Source organism: Ovis aries, chromosome X (assembly GCF_016772045.2).
Source record: "Ovis aries strain OAR_USU_Benz2616 breed Rambouillet chromosome X, ARS-UI_Ramb_v3.0, whole genome shotgun sequence".
Lineage (NCBI taxonomy): Eukaryota > Metazoa > Chordata > Mammalia > Artiodactyla > Bovidae > Ovis > Ovis aries.
Window position 1 is genome coordinate 2,362,824 of NC_056080.1, and position 21,795 is coordinate 2,384,618.

Genomic DNA, 21,795 nt, shown 5'->3' on the forward strand with positions numbered 1-21,795 from the left:
AGGCTGATCATTCAAGAGCCAGTAGGGTATCAGTCTTGAAAACACTAGCGTTCTCTCCATGTTCCTTCACTCAAGATTGTCATTGACTGCCTTACTTAAGGTTACTTTTTTCTTCCCTCCCCCTGCCCAAGGGTCCATTGCACACGAGGCAAAACAAAGTGAGCAAAGGAAATGATGAAAGGAAGGCACCCAGCGACCGTGAGACACACAGCCCTTTTTTTTCTGCATTGGCTGGGACCGTGAGCACCTACCATTTTGTTTCAGAGTCATTCAGAAAATAAATCACTAATTGCGAAAAAGGTGCCTGGGAGTTTCTCTGGTCTTTCGTGTCCTGGACACGGAAATGGGAAATCTGTTCCTGTCAGCTCTAATTTATAAGCTACAAGGCCGGGCTGGATTGTCCTTGTCAGTCACCAGCCTGTGGAGGCAAAGACATCAAATCAAACACAGCTCTGCGAAAGGAAGACCTGGATCCTTGCAAAGGCTGTCCTCAGTGTAGACTTAAAGATACCTTTGCATGTCAATGAATCCATGCTTTGGAGAACAAAGTCGCATGGGTTGCTAAGGGCTCTTTGTTGAAAACATGGGAATCATTTTAAGGACCGGCCATTTTCCATCAGTTTGTAAAAGATTAAAATATCTAATTGGTTTAAAAAAAAAAAAGGAAATCAATAATTGTAAACTATGGTGTCAAGAATCAGAAAAAGATTAATTGCCGGTGGTCCTTGCTGAGGGTGAATTGACAACCCCACCGAGCAAGGTCCTAGCAATTAATAAAGCAAACGGCCATGAGATTTACATTAGTGTTCAAAGGTCAGTCCATTACAATGAAAGAGTGCATTCATTAGGACAACGAATGCTCCAAGGAAATCCTATAACTGCCTCTTAGCCTGCACAGCTATGTTAGCCTTTCAACTGGCAAAAGCCCTACATGAGGAAAGACACCATAGTCCAATAGTAAAGGATATGGAACGCCCTTCACAAACCCTGAGAAGTTAATGTATTATTCCTCAACTCTTGAACTATGAGTTGAGCTCGGGAAAAGAAAACACCGGGCCCCACTTGCAATCGTATAGAAACACCGACTTCTTGTCAAGGCAAATCGAAGGGGCTGGGGGGCTACCTGGGAGATTATTAATTTATTGTTTCCATTCATATTGAGGTGGCCAAAAAAACTCATTCCACTGTAAGGAAAAAGTCCAGATGAACTTTTTGGCCAACGCAATGTTTTTCTCCTGTACAATGTCACGAACCGCAGTCCATAGTTCATCAGGCACTCTTGACGCTTACTCCTTGGAAGAAAAGTTATGACCAACCTAGATAGCAGATTAAAAAGCAGAGACATTACTTTGCCAACAAAGGTCCATCTAGTCAAGGCTATGGTTTTTCCAGTGGTCATGTATGGATGTGAGAGGTGGACTGTGAAGAAAGCTGAGCGCAGAATTGATGCTTTTGAACTGTGGTGTTGGAGAAGACTCTTGAGAGTCCCTTGGACTGCAAGGAGATCCAACCAGTCCATTCTGAAGGAGATCAGTCCTGGGTGTTCATTGGAAGGAATGATGCTAAACCTGAAACTCCAGTACTTTGGCCACCTCATGCGAAGAGTTGACTCACTGGAAAAGACTCTGATGCTGGGAGGGACTAGGGACAGGAGGAAAAGGGGATGACAGAGGATGAGATGGCTGGATGGCATCACCAACCCGATGGATGTGAGTTTGAGTGAACTCTGGGAGTTGGTGATGGACAGGGAGGCCTGGTGTGCTGGGATTCATGGGGTCGTGAAGAGTTGGACACGACTGAACAACTGAACTGAACTGAACTGAATGTTTTTCTCTATTTTCCCTTCATTTATTTTTTTTAAAGGCTTTCAGTTCAGTCGCTCAGTTGTGTCCAACTCTGTTTGACCCCATGAACTGCAGCATGCCAGACCTCCCTGTCCATCACCAACTCCCGGAATTCACTCAAACTCATGTCCATAGAGTGGGTGATGCCATCCAACCACCTCATCTTCTGCTGTCCCCTTCTCCTCTCGCCTTCAATCTTTTCCAGCATCAGGGGCTTTTCCAATGAGTCACTTCTTCGCATCAGGTGGCCGAAGGATTGGAGTTTCAGCTTCAGCATCAGTCCTTCCAATGAACACCCAGGACTGATCTCCTTTAGGATGGACTGGTTGGATCTCCTTGCAGTCCAAGGGCCTCTCAAGAGTCTTCTCCAACACCACAGTTCCAAAGCATCAATTTGTCGGCACTCAGCTTTCTTTATACTCCAACTCTCACATCCATACATGACTGCTGGAAAAACCATCTCTTATATAAACATTAACAAATGAAAAAAAAATAGAATATTGAAGGTTTACGTTGCTTTCATTGGATTTAGTATGACCTGGCTGCAATTTCTATCCAATGCTCCATACCGTTATCACTCAAGACTCACTAACTCTGCCTTGCTTTTTATTTCACTTTATTCCTTGACCTTTGGGAACGTGACAAATATTTATTTATTCTCAAGTTTAAAAATTTAAAGTATACACCCACGTTCTGCACTTTTTTGTTGTTGTTCTAACTGCTCTCCTTTAATAACCTCACCAATTCTGTTTTTTTAAAAAAAAACAGTCCCCATGAAAGAAGAGAAGTGTTTCAAATGCCTTTGGCATGTTTGCAGACCTTGAACCAAGTAGGAAACACAGAGCACAAAAAAACTGGACTTCTATATGCAAATGTTAGTATATCTGAAAGGATCTTAGACATTTTTTCAAGTGACTCCTCTGGGTAGTACTTTCGGAAGACAAGAATATGAATCCAACGAGTTTCCATTTCAATCCCTAAAGCATATGACCCAACAATCCCATTACTAGGCATATACTCTGAGAAAACCATAACTAAAGAAAAGAGACAGGTACCCTGATGTTCACTGCAGCACTGCTCACAACAGCCAGGACATCGATGAGCTAGATGTACATCAAGAGATGAATTTTTAAAGAAGTTGTGGTCCACATACACAATGGAATATTCAGTTCAGTTCAGTTCAGTTCAGTTCAGTTCAGTCGCTCAGTCGTGTCTGACTCTTTGTGACCCCACGAACCGTAGCACACCAGGCCTCCCTGTCCATCACCAAACCCGGAGTCCACCCAAACCCATGTCCGTTGAGTCGATGATGCCATCCAACCATCTCATCCTCTGTCGTCCCCTTCTCCTCCTGCCCTCAATCTTTCCCAGCATCAGGGTCTTTTCAAATGAGTCAGCTCTTCACATCAGGTTGCCAAAGTATTGGAGTTTCAGCTTTAGCATCATTCCTTCCAATGAACACCCAGGACTGATCTCCTTCGGAAAGGACTGATTAGATCTCCTTGCAGTCCAAGGGACTCTCAAGAGTCTTCTCCAACACCACACTTCAAAAGTATCAATTCTTCAGCAGTCAGCTTTTCTTCACAGTCCAACTCTCACATCCATACATGACCACTGAAAAAACCATAGCCTTGACAAGACAGACCTTTGTTGGCAAACTAATATCTCTGCTTTTGAATATACTATCTAGGTTGGTCATAACTTTCCTTCTAAGGTGTAAGCATCTTTTAATTTCATGGCTGCAATCACTATCTGCAGTGATTTTGGAGCCCCCCAAAATAAAGTCTGACACGGTTTCCACTGTTTCCCCATCTATTTGCCATGAAGTGATGGGACCAGACGCCATGATCTTCGTTTTCTGAATGTTGAGCATTAAGCCAACTTTTTCACTCTCCTCTTTTACTTTCATCAAGAGGCTTTTTAGTTCCTCTTCACTTTCTGCCATAAGGGTGGTGTCATCTGCATATCTGAGGTGACTGATATTTCTCCCAGCAATCTTGATTCCAGTTTGTGCTTCTTCTAGCCCAGCATTTCTCATGATGTACTCTGCATATAAGTTAAATAAGCAGGGTGACAATATACAGCCTTGACATACTCCTTTTCCTATCTGGAACCAGTCTATTGTTCCCTGTCCAGTTCTAACTGTTGCTTCCTGACCTGCATGTAGGTTTCTCAAGAGGCAGGTCAGGTGGTCTGTTATTCCCATCTCTTTCAGAATTTTCCACAGTTTATTGTGATCCACACGGTCAGAGGCTTTGGCATAGTCAATAAAGCAGAAATAGATGTTTTTCTGGAAGTCTCTTGCTTTTTCAAGGATCCATTAAAGGAACCACAAAAAGGAACGCATTTGAGTCAGCTCTAACGAGGTGGATGAACCAAGAGCCTGCTATACAGAGTGAAGTAATTCGGAAAGAGAAAAGCAAATGTTTCATATGTGAAGGCAGATGTGTGGAATCTAGACAGGTGGTACTGATGGACCTGTTTGCAGGGCAGCCAGGCACACACAGACACAGAGAACAGAGTTGTGGACACAGGGGGGCAGGGGAGGAGAGGACGGGAAAAATGGAAAGAGTAGCTTGGGAACATACACACTGCTAAGTTGCTTCAGTCGTGTCCGACTCCGTGCGACTCCATAGACGGCAGCCCACCAGGCTTCCCCGTCCCTGGGAGTCTCCAGGCAAGAACACGGGAGTGGGTTGCCATTTCCTTCTCCAATGCATGAAAGGGAAAAGCGAAAGTGAAGTTGCTCAGTTGTGTCCGACTCTTCGTCACCCCACGGACTGCAGCCTGCCAGGCTCCTCCGCCCATAGTGTTCTCCAGGCAAGAGTAGTGGAGTGGGGGGGTGCCGTTGCCTTCTCTGAACGTACAGATTACCGTATGTAGAGTAGATAGCCAGGAGGAATTGGCTGTTTGACTCAAGTAGCTCCAACCAGTGCTGTGCTGACAACCTAAAAGGGGGGGTGGGGTGGAAGGTGGGAGGAGGGTTCAAGAGAGAGGAGACAGACGTCTACCTATGGCTGACTGATGTGGATGTATGGCAGAAATTATTGCTAACACAACATTGTAAAGCAAATATCCTCCAGTTAAAAGAATAAATCCCTAAAAAAAATTTTACTGGTTATTTTACGCCAATAAGGAACAGCTTAATGTAACATTCCAATACAACATTCATTCATTGTTCTAAAACTCACTGCAGAAGTATTTATTTAGTCCCTACCACATAGCAATACTCTATGCTGAGATAACAAATTAATGTTGATCCAGTGGTGGAACCTGAAATCAAGTAACCGAATAAATATTTAACAGCATCAGTTAATTACACCTTCAGGCTTTGCTGATATGCCAAAAGTCTGAGGTCATTAAAGCGTAACTCAAGCCACTCATTGATTTTAAGATTTTTACATTAAGCATTTCAATGGATCGTTAGGAAAAAATTCATCCCAAGGTGGGTGCTTCAAATATCAGCATTCACGCTCCTATCAACCACGATGGGACATAACTAAATGAAAATCTGACAGTCACTGCCAACCTGAAACTACAGAGTGACTTGCTGCCATTCTTGTAACCTTCACTTTGTTAAGAGGGAATTCGAGGAAAGAGTTCCACACACCACCTACCTGAAACATCTGAAGACAATCTCACTGAGCCCTTGTATGGGACATACACGTCTGTAGGGAACAAGGTATAAAGAAGGTTGAGACGTGCTTGCAAACGAGACTCTCAACCAGGGCTGAACATTCTTGCAAACGAGACGTTCTGCCCAGTGTAGGGAACTAGGTTTAAGGAAGGTTGAGAAGTGCTTGCAAACGAGACTCTCAACCAGGGCTGAGCATTCTTGCAAACGAGATGTTCAGCTAAGAATCCTGTTTGTTCCCATGGGAAAAGAACATTGCTTGCACACAAGGATGTTTCTCTGATTCCTCAAAACGAACAGACCCTGGGACAAAACGGATTCTAAGTTGATAAGGAAGTTCCCCAAAACAAAGTCTTAGCTGCAGTAAATAAGCCAAGGTAAAGGTTATCTCGCCCTGCGCCTGTGCACTGTATAGTCTTTGAATCATAGTGCTTGGCAGCTTGCCCTGTAGGTTGTTGTGCAAGGGATATAAAATAAAGCAGCTGTAAGAAGCAAGTGTTAAATATAAAGATTTAAACCACTCTGCAGTGTTGGTGTGTCATTCCATCGCCAGCACACGTCCATGAAACTTTCCTCATCAAGCTGTACCAAGCTAATGGGGATTGCATCATCAGCCACTGGGTCTCATTATGGAAAAGGTTTTCTTCTTCGGTTCAGTTCAGTTCAGTTCAGTTCATTCACGCAGTCGTGTCTGACTCTCTGCCACCCCATGGACTGCAGTACGCCAGGCCTCCCTGTCCATCACCAACTCCCGGAGTTTCCTCAAACTCATGTCCACTGAGTCAGTGATGCCATCCAACCATCTCATCCTCTGTCGTCCCCTTCTCCTGCCCTCAATCTTTCCCAGCATCAGCGTCTTTTCCAATGAGTCAGCTCTTTGCATCCAGTGGCTAAAGTATTGGAGTTTTGATTTTTACAAATTCAGCAGCTTCCGCAAGTGATTTTGCTGCTTCTGTGTTTTCCTTATAACCGCATCACCCTTCACAGTGCATCACCCCGGGAAGACACAACCCATGGACGTCACTCAGACAGCATTCCACCGAATAAAATGTTTACACAAAACCACATATTCTGTTCACAGAGGCTCCAAGCCTTCCTACACAGACTGACTTGTGTGGGAGTGTGTGTGCTCATTCACACAGTCATGTCCAACTCTTTGCGACCCCATGGAGTGTAGCCCAGCAGGCTCCTCCGTCCATGGAATTCTCGAGAAAAGAATACTGCAGTGGCTTGCCCTTTCCTCCTTCAGGGGATCTTCTCCACCCAGAGATCAAGCCCGCATCTCCTGCACTGGCAGGTGGCTCCTTTACCACCTGAGCCACCTGGAAAGCCCCCTTGTATGGGAGAGAGTCCTGAGAAAGTGAAAATGAAAGTCGCTCAGTCGTGTCCGACTCTGCGACTCCATGCGCTGGGGCATGCCAGGCTTCCCTGTCCATCACCAACTCCCAGAGTCGACTCAAACTCATGTCCGGCCTCATGTATATAGTATTATTATTATTATACATGATTCCAGAGAGAGGCAAATCAAAGATCTGCAGACTTCATTTCCAGTTCAAATGCAAAGGCCAGAAGCAACTGGCAAACCAGGGGGAGAGGCGCCAGTGACACCACCATCGAATACAAAATTATCTCTTCTTTCAGGGAAGGTCAGGCTTTTGTGCGAGCCAGGCCTTCAGCGGATTGCATGCGGCCCACCAGGATAAGGAGAGCAATCTGCTTTACTCAGTCTATTGATTTAACGTTCATCTCACCCAGCACGACCTCACAGAAATACCCAGAATAGCATTTGACCAAGTGTCCAGTCACCTCATGGTCCACAGAAGCTGGCACATACTCTTAACCATCACAGGAACGCTGACTGACTAATCACCCATTCTTTCATCATCCAAGGTTGCATAAGTCAGGCAGTAGGTCATTTCTGAACTTAGGCATTCAGCACTTCTAATTGGCAACTCCGGCAGACTTTACCAGAGCCGAGGCAGTGTCTTAGATGAACATATATAAAGTCATTCAAAGTCTCAAGCCTGCTGAAGTGTGTCAGAAGCAAACACCAATGCACAGAAATCATTATTTCTATTATCGGTTAAACCCACAAAACAAATAAGCCTATCCCACTTTTTGAAAGCATTTCATCCTCTGCCTAAGGTGAAGAAAAATTTCAATTTATATTGCATTCAGGTCATAAACCTGCTAATAACGGTGTGAAAGTGAAATTTTCATAGAAATCGATTTCAAGATGCTGAGAGATCTTCTACAAAACGCCCGTGGCACTGGTCCTTCTAACACTAATTTTGCCATTTTAATAAACGTTTTCTCTGTTAACGTTCTTACATCTACCTTTTGATATGAATTATTATTATTATTCTACTATCCTAACTCAAGCGGGAATCAAGATTGCTGGGAGAAATATCAATAACCTCAGATATACAGATGACACCACCCTTTTGGCAGAAAGTGAAGAGGAACTAAAGAGCTTCTTGATGAAAGTGAAAGAGGAGAGTGAAAAAGTTGGCTTAAAGCTCAACATTCAGAAAATAAGATCATGGCATCTGGTCCCATTATTTCATGGCAAATAGATGGGGAAACAGTGGAAATAGTCACAGACTTTACTTTTTTGGGGCTCCAAAATCACTGCAGATGGTGACTGCAGCCATGAAATTAAACGACACTTGCTCCTTGGAAGAAAAGTTATGACGAACCCGGACAGCATATTAAAAAGCAGAGACATTACTTTGCCAACAAAGGTCCATTTGTCGTAGTCAAAGCTATGGTTTTTCCAATAGTCATGTATGGATGTGAGAGTTGGACTGCTTTCTTTATAAAAGAACTGATGCTTTTGAACCATGGTGCTGGAGAAGACTCTGGGACTGCAAGGAGATCCAACCAGTCCATCCTAAGGGAAATCAGTCCTGAATATTCATTCAAAAGATGGATGCTGAAGCTATAACTGCAATACTTTGGCCACCTGATGCGAAGAACCAACTCATTGGAAAAGACCTTGATGCTAGGAAAGATTCAAGGGGGGAGGAGAAGGGGATGACAGAGGATGAGATGGTTGCATGGCATCACCGACTCAATGGACATGAGCTTGAGTAAGCTCTGGGAGTTGGTGATGGACAGGGAGGCCTTGCATGCTGTGGTTCATGGGGTCGCTAACAGTCGGACACAACTGAGAGACTGAAGTGAACTGATCCTAACACTCCTTATTGCTTCTGCTTCCTGAGACTCTCCACCTGCACTGCACTAGGAAAATCAAAGTCAAACTCGTAAGTTCCATGTCTCTGAAGTGTACTATTGTCATCCAGTCACTAAACCAGTATCTGACTCTGTGACCCCATGGACGGCAGCACGCCAGGCCTCCCTGTCCATCACCATCTCCCAGAGCTTGCTCAAACTCATGTCCACTGAGTTGGTGATGCCATCCAACCATCTCATCCTCTGTTATACCCTTCTTCTCCTGCCCTCAATCTTTCCCAGCATCAGGGTCTTTTCCAGTGAGTCAGTTCTTCCATCAGGTAGCCAAAGTATTGGAGCTTCAGCTTCAGCATCAGTCCTTCCAAAGAATATCCAGGACTGATTTCCTTTACGATGGGCTGGTTGGATCTCCTTGCTGTCCAAGGGACTCTCAAGAGTCTTCTCTGAAGTACTTGGCTTTAACTTGCTTTTCTGATACTTTTGAACACCCAGTTTCACAGGATAGATAAACAGGAGCCTGTGCTTTGCAATGTGGTGCTTAGTGGCTCAGTGGTGTCTGACTCTTTGCAACCCCATGGACTGCAGCCCACCAGGCTCCTCTGTCCATGGGGATCGTCCAGGCATAATAGTGGAGTGGGCTGCCATGCCCTCCACCAGGGGATCTTCCCAACCCAGGGATCAAACCCAGATCTCCCACATTGCAGGCAGATTCTTTACCATCTGGGCCACCGAGGATGGCCAAGAACACTGGAGTGGGTAGCCTATCCCTTCTCCAGGGGATCTTCCTGACTCAGAAATCGAACCGGGATCTCTTGCATTGCAAGAGGATTCTTTACCAGCTGGGCTACCGGGCAAGCCAAACTGGAGCATAGGTTTAGAAATCATGCAATGAAGGTTTGAATCCTGGGACCTCGCTGGTGGTCCAGTGGCTAAGAATCTGCCTTGAAGTGCAGGGGACAGAGGTTCAGTCCCTGGTTGGTGAAGTAAGATCTCACAGGTCATGGAGTAATGAAGCCCTCGCACCTCAACTGCTGAGCCTGCAAACCACAGCTAGAGTCTGCGCGTCTCAACAAAAGACCTTACATGAGGCGTTGAAGATGGCATGTGTGCCAACTGAGACTGGATGTCGCCAAATGAAATAAAAAGATTTGAATCCCGAAAGACTGTCTACAAAGCAATCTAGGGAAATTTTTGTTTTCAGTGTAGCAAGAGAAGAGAACCTTATTTGTGTCAGCAGACACTTGGTCATGTCCAGAACATCCATCCTGTTTGGTCCAGGCCAAAACATCTTTGATATCTGATCCCGTGCAAAACATCCAATAGTGTGTCTGGTCCATGACAAACGTTTCTGGATTTGTCTCAGATATCAAGCACAAAATATCAAGGACATTTTGGTGTGGACCAAAGGTCTTAAGGACCTTTTGGGCAGGATCAAATATGACCAAACATCAAGGACCTTTTCCATGGACCAAATGACTCCATGGACTTCTTGGACAGGACCAAACATGAGCAAGTATCCAACAACTTTTGGCATGGATCAACTGACTCCATGGACGTTTTAGACAGGACCACATGTCTTGCAAGGAATTTTAAAGACATGAAGAAAATGAAATGGAACAGAGGTGATGAAATATGAAGGTAGGCCAAGAAGTTCCTATGTATGTACCCCGTACAAGGAGCTGTCCCATGCATTATCTTGGACTATTCTTGCACTATTCTGCAAAATGATTACCCTTCTCCAACCTGCACAGAGATAAAAAAAAACCTGAAGCTGGAAGAAGGGAGTGACTTGCCTAGAGTCACAGAGCTGGTGAATGCCCAGATCTTCTGACCCTAAATCTCACATCTTTCCCATCAACGTAACAACGATTGAGATTGTTATCATAAAGTCTCTATTAGAGTCACTTCCATCATAATGAAATTTCAGACTGAAACTATCAAAAACGATCAGAATACCATGCCTTTTCTCCATCAGATTACAGTTTGTACAACTGAGGTAAGCTTTAGAGAACTCCTGGAGTCACCAAGTCATCGTCTTTTTAAAAGCCGCCAACAGTATCCCACACCGAAAAATAATCACTGACGGTCAGAAGATAGTGGAGCGGATAGTGTGAAGAGGTCTCAAAACCAGAGTTGATTTTCCTCACCAAATGGTTGGTAAGGAAAGAGAGATAGCTCTTAAAACTGTAGCACCACATTAATGGAAAAAATACGAGAAGCCTAGGAGTGTGCCATTTATTTCCTCAGCAATCTGCCTCAACCTTATCTTTGCAGGATCACTGGGGACACTCAAGCACCGCTGGGAGTTGGAACTGCCAGCATCAGCTCCCTGGTTTTCTAATTCGATGGGGATTATTAGCTAACGGGCTGTGTGTGCACAGTAATACAAACTTGAAATATGACAGGATATGAAATAGGGTATCGGCACTTCATTGTATCCCTTTTCTCCACATGGTATGGTTGTCCTCTTCCTTAAGTGAGATTTTTTAAGCCATCATACTTTTACTAAAATACAGGTGGTTCTTAAGATAGATATCTAGACGCCTCTAAGAATGACTTTAGTGTTTCACTTTTCAGACAGAAGGGAATGAAAAGCACAAGATATCAGTGAAAATCTAATTCTAGTAACAACTCCAAGTTGCCACGATTTATTCTACCCTGTGTTCAGCCCTTTCTGCCTCTGCACCTTCCCCACCCATAACCAAAGTTCAAACATCCCTGATGCTTTGCAAGACACGGAATCTCTAAGCATGTCATAACTTTTGCTATATGTGATCTGTTTAATAAGGCAGGAAGGCAGGTGAGAATCATTCCACCGAAACACCCACATCACCATGTGTGAAATAGAGGGCCAATGGGAATTTGTTGTATGACTCAGGGAACTCAAACTGGGGCTCTGTAACAACCTAGAGGGGTGGGATGGGGTGGGAGGTGGGAGGGAGGTTCAAGAGGGAGGGGATGGATATATGTATACCTAGGATGGTGATTGTAGCCATGAAATTAAAACACGCTTACTCCTTGGAAGAAAAGTTATGACCAACCTAGATAGCATATTCAAAAGCAGAGACATTAGTTTGCCGACTAACGTCCACCTAGTCAAGGCTATGGTTTTTCCTGTGGTCATGTATGGATGTGAGAGTTGGACTGTGAAGAAGGCTGAGTGCCGGAGAATTGATGCTTTTGAACTGTGGTGTTGGAGAAGACTCTTAAGAGTCCCTTGGACTGCAAGGAGATCCAACCAGTGCATTCTGAAGGAGATCAGCCCTGGGATTTCTTTGGAAGGAATGATGCTGAAGCTGAAACTCCAGTACTTTGGCCACCTCATGCGAAGAGATGACTCATTGGAAAAGACTCTGATGCTGGGAGGGATTGGGGGCAGGAGGAGAAGGGGACGACAGAGGATGAGATGGCTGGATGGCATCCCTGACTCGACGGACATGAGTCTGAGTGAGCTCCGGGAGTTGGTGATGGACAGGGAGGCCTGGCGTGCTGCGATTCATGAGGTCGCAAAGAGTCAGACACGACTAAACGACTGAACTGAACTGATGGCTGATTCCTGTTTCGGTTTGGCAGAAACCAACACAATTCTGTAAAACAATTATCCTTCAGTAAAAAAAAATAAAATTAAAATTTAAAAAAGAAATAGGACTGGAAGGCACTGCGGATACAATCTTGGATTATTTGCAAAGACCAAGAGTAGAAAGAAAATATTTCCATACTTTAAACAGAATATTTGAATAAACGAGTCAATCCAGCCCCCGAGCAGAGCAGCGGCTACATTTGTAGCATGTAAATGAGAAGGCGGTTTGATTTTATGCTGTGTAGGTAGGTGGAGAAGGAAATGGCAACCCACTGGAGTGTTCTTGCCTGGAGAATCCCAGGGATGGCGGAGTCTGGTGGGCTGCCATGTATGGGGTCGCACAGAGTCGGACACAACTGAAGCGACTTAGCAGCAGCAGCAGCAGCAGGTAGGTAGATGGAGCCTCAGAGACAAGCATGGTTATGTACATTTTAGGCGTAGATGCAGACGGTAACACGTCATTTGCACACACAAGGCTCAGGGCCCTTTGGGCGTGTGAGATTTAGCCAAGCGTCCCTGCAGTGAGTTAAAATTCTCACCAAGAATGTTCAAACTCTTGCAAACACACAGGAGCCTCAGGCTTTACCCTCATCTATTTACACAGGCATCTTGGTCTCTCCAGAAGAACAAATGGAAAACTCTGAAGTCGCACGTGGATGACCGGCCCGGTTATAGCCACTGATTTTCATAAAACTAGTTGGGCTTAGCAAACAAACCCATGGAGCTTCTAGAAATCACAATTTGATTTATCATCATCTTTTAGAAGATCTCTTCCAGAACATTAAGATTTATCGTCTAACTGATCAGACTGTAATTTCCAGAATGCTATCATCAGCTTAAAACAAACAAACAAACAAAAAAAACAGCGAAAAAGAAACCAGGTCAACATTCACTCACTTCTAACTCTTTCACATTTTCTTATGAACCATGATAATTCAACAACTCAAGTAGCTACTAGCCTTGGTCCCAGAGTTTGAATTTATTTTATAAAGCTGTAGCCTATCACTGTTTCCTCACTTGTCAACTTCCATGCAACTCTATTTGCTTTTGGAGAAGGCAATGGCAACCCACTCCAAGTATTTTTGCCGGGGAAATCCCATGGACGGAGGAACCTGGTAGGCTACAGTTCATGGGGTCGTGAGGAGTCAGAAACGACTGAGTGGCTTCAATTTCAGTTTTCACTTTCATGCACTGGAGAAGGAAATGGCAACCCACTCCAGTATTCTTGCCTGGAGAATCCCAGGGACAGGGGAGCCTGGTGGGCTGCCGCCTATGGGGTCGCACAGAGTCGGGCACGACTGAAGTGACTTAGCAGCAGCAGCAGCTATTTGCTTTTAACTTTAAAATGTGAATACCATTTTCTTCCGCAAAAAAGGCAGAGGAAAACCAGGCTTTGAAGCCGTCCTGGACTCTCTTTCTATCTGTTAATATACCATCTGCTGTCAATAACGGGCTTGGGTCTGCTGGCTTTTCCTGCTGCTGGTGCTAAGTCCCTTGGGACTGTTGAGCACGACCACACTGTATGATATACAGTAAACATACGTATCGATCGGATGACTATGACAAACAGCTCCCCCCTTCTCCTGCTGGGCACCTGGCTTGTCTCCACTTTGGGGCACTTGCAACTAAAGCTCTTATGACGGTTCTTGCATAATCACTTTTCACGGATAAACACCTGAAAAGAGAACGGCTGGATCAAAAGACAGATACGTAACCCATTTTAGAAGAACCTGCTCAACCTCACTCTGAGGTTGCTGGACATCAGTTTCTCCCACAAAACTGTCGCTGTCATTTTTAAAAAATATTTCAGCCATTCTATTTGCAGTATAAATAGTGTCTTGCTGAGCGTTTCATTTCTCGCATAACCAGTGATGCTGAACACATTTTCATGTGCTTACCAGCCATTTGTGTATCATCATTTAAAAAAAAAAAAAAGCTTTTAGTTTTGAACTCATGTTAGACTTCCTGAGAAGTTGCAAAAATAATAATTACCTTTTTGCCCTCACCCTGCACTCTCTAATGTTAACAATTTGTTGTTTAGGCACTCCGTTGTGTCGGACCTTATGCAAACCCATGGACTGTAACCCCCCAGGCTCCTCTGTCCACAGGACTGTCCAGGCAAGAATACTGGAGTGGGTTGCCATGCCCTCCTCCAGGGGATCTTCCCAAGCCAGGGACAGAACCCAGGTCTCCTGCCTTTGCAGGTGGATTCTTTACCACTGAACCACCTAGGAAGCCCAATATTGACATTTTACATAAACCTAAATTATCAACTATGGGGATTTAACATCAATTAAATGTCAACGAAATTAGATCTGATTTGTTGAGATGTATTTGGATAGGTGAAAAACCTATCTGGTTCAAAGCAAAATTATAGTAAAATTAATTATATTCATTTAATTACATTAAAATTAAATTGTATTGTAGCCTTCTGCCTCCTCAGCCTTTGCCTTCACTTCTGACCACTCCTTCTGTGTCCTTTTAATGTTTCCGTATTCAACAAAAAATATTAAACAGAAAGTAGCATACTATATAAACTCTCCTGTTCCTCACTGCTTTATTTTTTTTACCTAACAGCTTTCTGGAGATTTTATATACCAGCGCGTAAAGCACTTTGTCATCCTTTTTCCAACCACATTTCATTGTGAGGCTGTACTCTGGTTGACGGAACTACAAGTCTATTTTAAAGATTCTTTCCATCCTCATATTTGTCAGAGTGATCTTTTTGGATGACGTTGCCAGAATCTCACCACCACCCAGTTCCTTTAGGAATTTCTGAGCTGGGGATCATAACTGAGGACGTTCTGAAGAGGCAAGGACAGTCAGGGTGACCTTGTTGGGTGCTGTCCATCATGTGAGTGCGTGTGTTAGTTGCTTAGCCGTGTCTGACTCTTTGCAACTCCACAGACTGTAGCCCACCAGGCCCCTCTGTCACGGGATTCTCCAGGTAAGAACACCAGAGTGGGTTGTCATTTCCTTCTCCAAAAGGAACTACAGAAAGAAAGAAAGTGAAGTCACTCAGTCATGTCCAACCCTTTGCGACCCCATGGACTGCAGCCCTCCAGGCTCCGCTGTCCATGGGCTTCTCCAGGCAAGAAGACTGGAGTGGGTTGCCATGCCCTCCTCCACAGGATCTTCCCAACCCAGGGATCGAACCCAGGTCACTTATGTCTCCTGCATTGGCGGGCAGGTTCTTAATCCCCAGTGCCATCTGAAAAAGCTATCTGGGAACTCTCAAATTGGAACTCCCCAAAGTCATAGCTCCCTCCCAGCAGAAGGCCTGAAGGCAGAGAAGATGAAATTCACAGTCAAGGCCTTGCAGGGCTCTTCTGAAATCTACAGGAAATGGAATGCCCCAAGGATGACCCCAGCCCATCTGATAGAGGAACCAGTCCAGACTGGCTCCGATTTCAGAACATTCTAGAAAGACGAGGACCAGCCCTCCTACTTCTGGGACCTGTTGCTGATGTAAGTGCTTCCAAGGATAGAGAATGTCCCCCCCACCCACCGACTCCTCCACATCAGATCTCACCAGGTAACTCAGACCCACACACAGAGGAAGGCCATTCCTTGTCTGCCAGCCAGAACCGAGCCAGAAGGGCCCCCTGAAGACACCCTGTCTCAGACAGCCCCGCCCATCTGCTTTGTCTTCTCAAGCTGGCCCCAAACCCCGAGACCCTGCCAAAGCTTTGGAACCTGGTTCATTTCCTCTCCTCATTCTGCTGACCCACGGCTTCCAGGAAATTCCTCAACCTCTCTTCGTCTCCATGAGCTCAGCGTTTGTGTTGTAGGCTGCCCCACGTGGGACGCGGGAATCTCAGTTCCCCCACCGGGGACTGAACCTCTCTTAGGGCTTTGCTATCACAGTCTCAACCACCAGACTGCCAGGGCAGCCCCTCATCTTTAGAATTAGTGTTAGTCACTCAGTCGTGTCCGACTCCTTGCAAAACCCACGGAGGCCAGGCTCCTCTGTGCATGGGATGTCCCGGGCAAGAATACTGGAGCGGGTTGCCATTTCCTCCTCCAGGGGGTCTTCCCGACCCCAGGGATCAAACCTCTGTCTCCAGCATTGCAGGCAGATTCTATACCACCGAGCCACGAGGCTAAAATATTTCACGGAGCTCCCAGGAAACGCGAACCTCATCACATCCGTCTTTCCTGCTGAAATCGCTACAGGGAGTCCCTACTGCCTTAAGGATAAAACTCCAAGCCTGAGCTGCAGGGAAATATATGGTATCACTCAATGTTTATGAACACTGAAAATGTGTAAAACCCAAAATCGTTACGGAATAAATGCCTCTGTTACAAAAGTATGAAGGTGTGAATAAGGCCGGCAAACAATAGTTCAGGGCAGTGCACACATCTGGGGCATGAGACGAGGCGAATAGAGTCAGGGTGGGGTATACAGTAAGTGGCATGTGTGTGTGTGTGTGTCTCTGTGTGTGTGTGTGTGTGTGTGTGTGTCTGTGTCTGTGTGTACACGCCGTGTGCTCAGTCCTGGCCAACTCTTTGACCCCATGGACTGTAGCCCGCCAGGCTCCTCTGTCCACGGGATTTCCCAGGCAACTTCCCTGGCGGCTCAGATACTAAAGAGCCACCCATGGCAGGTTGACCATGTCCTCCTCCAGGGGATCTTTCCGACCCAGGCATCGAACCCACATCTCCAGTGTCTCCTCATTCCCAGGCACATTCTTGACCACTGAGTCACCCGGGAAGCCTCGTCACTGAATTCATAGCATCAGACAAAGGAGAGCCTGTCCCCTCACGTGGGTCCCTGGACATACACCCTTTCACGGCTAACCATCCTTTTGGGTCTATCACTCTGACGCCTGGACCAGGTGTTATTAAAGCAGATATTCACACAACGCTCGGATGCTACAGACGGCATTTTCTGCACGACCAACAGGATGGAACGAAATCCCTACAGGGGCACAGAAAAGTTGTTGTTGCTAAAAGTGAGGAGACGCCAACTTGGAAGTTCAGATGCCATCAACAGCGGGAGAACCGGAACCATTTTTAATTTAAGCTTGATGCAGTGAATTTCAAGCATGGGCGTGATACACAATTCACAAGTTGGTGGGAAGTAAGGCTTCAAATACATTATTTCGCAGAGAGTCGGGGGAGACGTGGCATTCCTACTGTGTTTCCATTTATTTAGTCAACTTCATCCCCTCCCCCCAGTAAGTATTTGAGTTGAAACAAAGGGAAACATTTTTCAGTCTCGACAGATTAAACCCCTATCTTATTATTCTTTTGTTTCCAACGTGCAAATGAGTGGAACAATTTTGTCCCAGGCAGGCTGGAATGCAAATGGTTTCCTCGGAGAACACAGTGTCTCTGCTAAGTCCTTTGCGTGTGGATGTGGCCTTCGCAGAGGGAAGGAACTGAAACACTCTACTGTCAGCTTTTAGTTACTTTGTTCTAAAGACAAGACCCAGGGAAGGAAGGAAGCAGATGGGGCAGGGTAGAAAGGGAAGAATAAGAAAAAGAGACAGGACTCGTCCAAAGAAAGGGGGGAGACCGCACTGGGTACCCTGTGAGAATTTCCCACTCTTGTGTATGGTGTTCATAAAGTCAAAATACAGCAGCATCCTGCTGTGGGTGAGGGGAGGCTTAAGAGCAGGGGATATGTATGTATGTATGTATGTATATGTGTGTGTGTGACGTGTGTGTGTCTGTGTTTGTGTGTATTTCCCAGGTGGCGCCAGTGGTAATGAACCTGCCTGCCAATGCACCAGACTTAAGACACGTGGGTTCGATCCCTGGATTGGGAAGATCCTCAGAAGGGAATGGCAACCCACTCCAGTATTCTTGCCCGGAGAATCCCATGGACAGAGGAGCCTTCCATATCATCGCAGTCAAGTGAAATGAAAGTCACCTAGTCGTGTCCGACTCTTTGTGACCCATAGACTGTATAGTCATGGAATTCTCTAGGCATCTCAGAGGCAGACACAAATGACATGACTTAGCATGCACACACACACACCTATATATACATGTATATACATATATACATACATGATATATAGAGTTATGACTGATTCTCAATGTTGTACAGCGGAAATCAACACAGCATGGGAAAGCAACAATCCTCCAATTAAATATTTTAAAAAAGTAAATTTCGCTTACTTAAAAAAAAAGATATTAATAGCATGCAGGCAAAAACAACATCCTCAGATACAAGTCGTTAAGATTTAGTGAGCACCTCCTCATGACTGTGCAGGAAGCTGGCTTAGGAGGGGTGAGGGAGGGGACAAACCAGGATTTCCCCCACGAGTCCAGCTGATGGGAAGTGGAGGACAAAGGGGTCTGTTGATGCGGCCAGATGTCCGGAGCCCCGAGCGCAGAGGGAGACGGTGGGGAGGGGTCTGAAGGGCAGAACGCTCAGCCTGCTTCGCCAGCATCGCTGCAGGTTGCTGAGACCTTTGCCATTGGCACTAGTCGGTGTGACGTCAACCTCCACCCCGCCGTTTTTACCTGAGACCACCTCCAAGGAGATCATGCCTGGGATGCGGGGAGGGGCAGAGGAAGGAGCCCACCGACATGTTTGATTGATTTGCTGGCTCATCATTTATTGCTTCCTCTTAATATTAGACCCTAATTTATCCATCACCCACCTAATCCATTCTTTCACTCTTCATTTCTTCTTTCACTATTCATCTAATTTACTCTTTCACTCTCATTTGCAATCTATGTATTTAGAGCATTCATCAATCTACAGATCTATAATGTGTCTACATACCTATCAACTATCTGATTTATTTTCATTATTTATTCTTTCCTACTAGCCTCTATTCTTTCACTATCATTCATCAGCTATTCTATCCATTATCTATCATCCGGTTCCCTCATTTATTCTTTCCTATTAGGCTCCAAGGAAAGCTGAGCACCGAAGAACTGATGCTTTTAAACTGTGGTGTTGGAAAAGACTCTTGAGAGTCCCTTGGATTGCTAGGAGATCCAACCAATCCATCCTAAGGATATGCATCCAGGAGATCAGTCCTGGGTGTTCACTGGAAGGACTGATGCTGAAGCTGAAACTCCAATACTTTGTCCACCTGATGCGAAGAGCTGACTCATATGAAAAGACCCTGATGCTGGGAGGGATTGGGGGCAGGAGGAGAAGGGGACGACGGAGGATGAGATGCTTGGATGGCATCACCGACTCAATGGACATGAGTTTGGGTGGACCCTGGGGAGTCGGTGGTGGACAGGGAAGCCTGGCGTGCTGCGGTCCATGGGGTCACGCATAGTCAGACACGCCTGAGCAACTGAACTGAACTGACGAGGCCCTGATTTACTCTTTGACGACCTGTCTATCTATCGATTCATCATGCATCATCTGTTCTATCAGCCGTCTCTCCATGAACTATCATCCATCTAATTCATTCTTTCATTACATATTGTTTCCTATTAGACTCCAATTTATTCTTTGACTCTCTCTCCATCTATCACTTGTCATCTATTCTATCAGCTATCTGTCTAGGCATTAGCTATCTACCACCTATCTGCTGATCGAATGTATTACTTCACTATTCATTGTTTCCTATGAGGCTCTAGCTTATTCCTTCACTATCTGCCTACCTATTTGTCATCTACCCTATCAGCTCTCTATCCATTATCCGTCTACTATCTTATCTGTCCGATTTATTCTTTCACGATTTATTCTTTCCTACTAGGCTCTAAGTGTGCTATGCCTTCTGTTTCCCGTACTCCTTTGTACTTCTGAGCAAAGTGCTTGCACACCAAGTAAGGTTCAAAAAACACAGGTCCTGAGTTTGGGCCTGAATTCAGAAATACGCACGTGGGACCATCAGACACAGACACAGCTGCTGTTTAACAGCTGGCGTTCTGTTCTAATTGTATTTCCACGGCACGCCGATCGGCTGCTACAAAAGCCAGTCTATAGACTGAAGGTCCGGAATGTGCAGCTACCAGGGAAAACCACGTCCTTTCCTAGCTCACAGGAGGAAGCAACACGCAAGACCAGGGCTAAGGTTTCTCCAGTCTAAAGCAACTATCAATGGACGACCTGCTTAAGATGTGGTCCATGTACACAGTCGACTATTACGCTGCATAAAAAAGAGTAAAATCATGACATCTGCTGCAACGCGGATGGACCCACTGATCATCATACCAAGTGGACAAATTCAGTACAGAAAGACAATTACATAACATCAGTCATACGTGGAATCTAAGAATAATGCAAATAAAAGTATAAACAAAACACAAGCTCACAGGCACAGGAAATGAACTTACGTTTACCACTGGTGGCTCAGACGGTAAGGGGTCTGCCCGCAGTGCGGGGGACCCAGGTTCGAGAAGATGCCCTGGAGAGGGAAATGGTAACCCACTCCAGTATTCCTGCCTGGAGAATTCTGTGGAAGGAGAAGCCTGGCAGGCTACAGTCCGTGGGTTGCAGAGTCGGACAAGACTGAGCGACTTCACTTTCGTGTTTACTGCAGGAGAAGGGAGGGATAAATTAGCAGTATGAGATTAATACTGCTGCTAAGTCGCTTCAGTCGTGTTCGACTCTGTGCGACCCCATAGACGGCAGCCCACCAGGCTCCCCCATCCCCGGGATTCTCCAGGCAACAACACTGGAGTGGGTTGCCATTGCCTTCTCCAATGCATGAAAGTGAAAAATGAAAGTGAAGTCGCTCAGTCGTGTCTGACTCTTAGCGACCCCATGGACTGCAGCCCACCAGGCTCCTCCGTCCATGGGGTTTTGCATGCAAGAGTAGTGGAGTGGGTTGCTATTGCCTTCTGCGATGAGATTAATAATTACACACTATTTTACATAAAATAAACAACCAAGACCTACTTGTACACCACAGGGAGCTATATTCACTGTCTTATAAAAACCTATCATAGGAAATAATCTAAATAAGTATATACAAGTGTGTGTGCATGCAGGCATGCGTGCTAAGTCTCTTTAAGTCGTACCTGACTGTGTGCAACCCCACGGACTGTAGCTCGCCAGGCTCCCCTGTCCATGGGATTCTCCAGGGAAGAGTACTGGAGTGGGTTGCCATTCCCTTCTCCAGGGGATCTTTCCAACCCAGGGATCAAACCCGTGTCTCTTTTGCTTCCTGCATTGGCAGGCAGGTTCTTTACCACTGGCTCCACCTGGGAAGCCCTGTGTGTGTGTGTGTGTGTGTGTGTGTGTGTGTGTGTGTGTGTGTGTGTGTGTGTGTGTGTGTTACTAACTCAGTCGTGTCTGACTCTTTGCGACCCCATGGACTGTAGCCCACCAGGCTCCTCTGTCCATGGGGTTGCTCCAGGCAGGAATACTGGAGTGGGTTGCCATGCCCTTCTCCAGGGGACCTTCCTGCGCCAGGGATTGAACATCTTCATTAGCAGGTGGATCCTTTCCCATATGAGTCACCAAGGAAGGAAGGCTGGCGTCTTGCAGTCCATGGGATATCAAAGGGTCGGACATGACTAAGCAACTAAGCAACTCAATACAGTCATATGCATACATATATATATACACACATAGACAGCATACACCTAGAACTATATATATATATACACATACA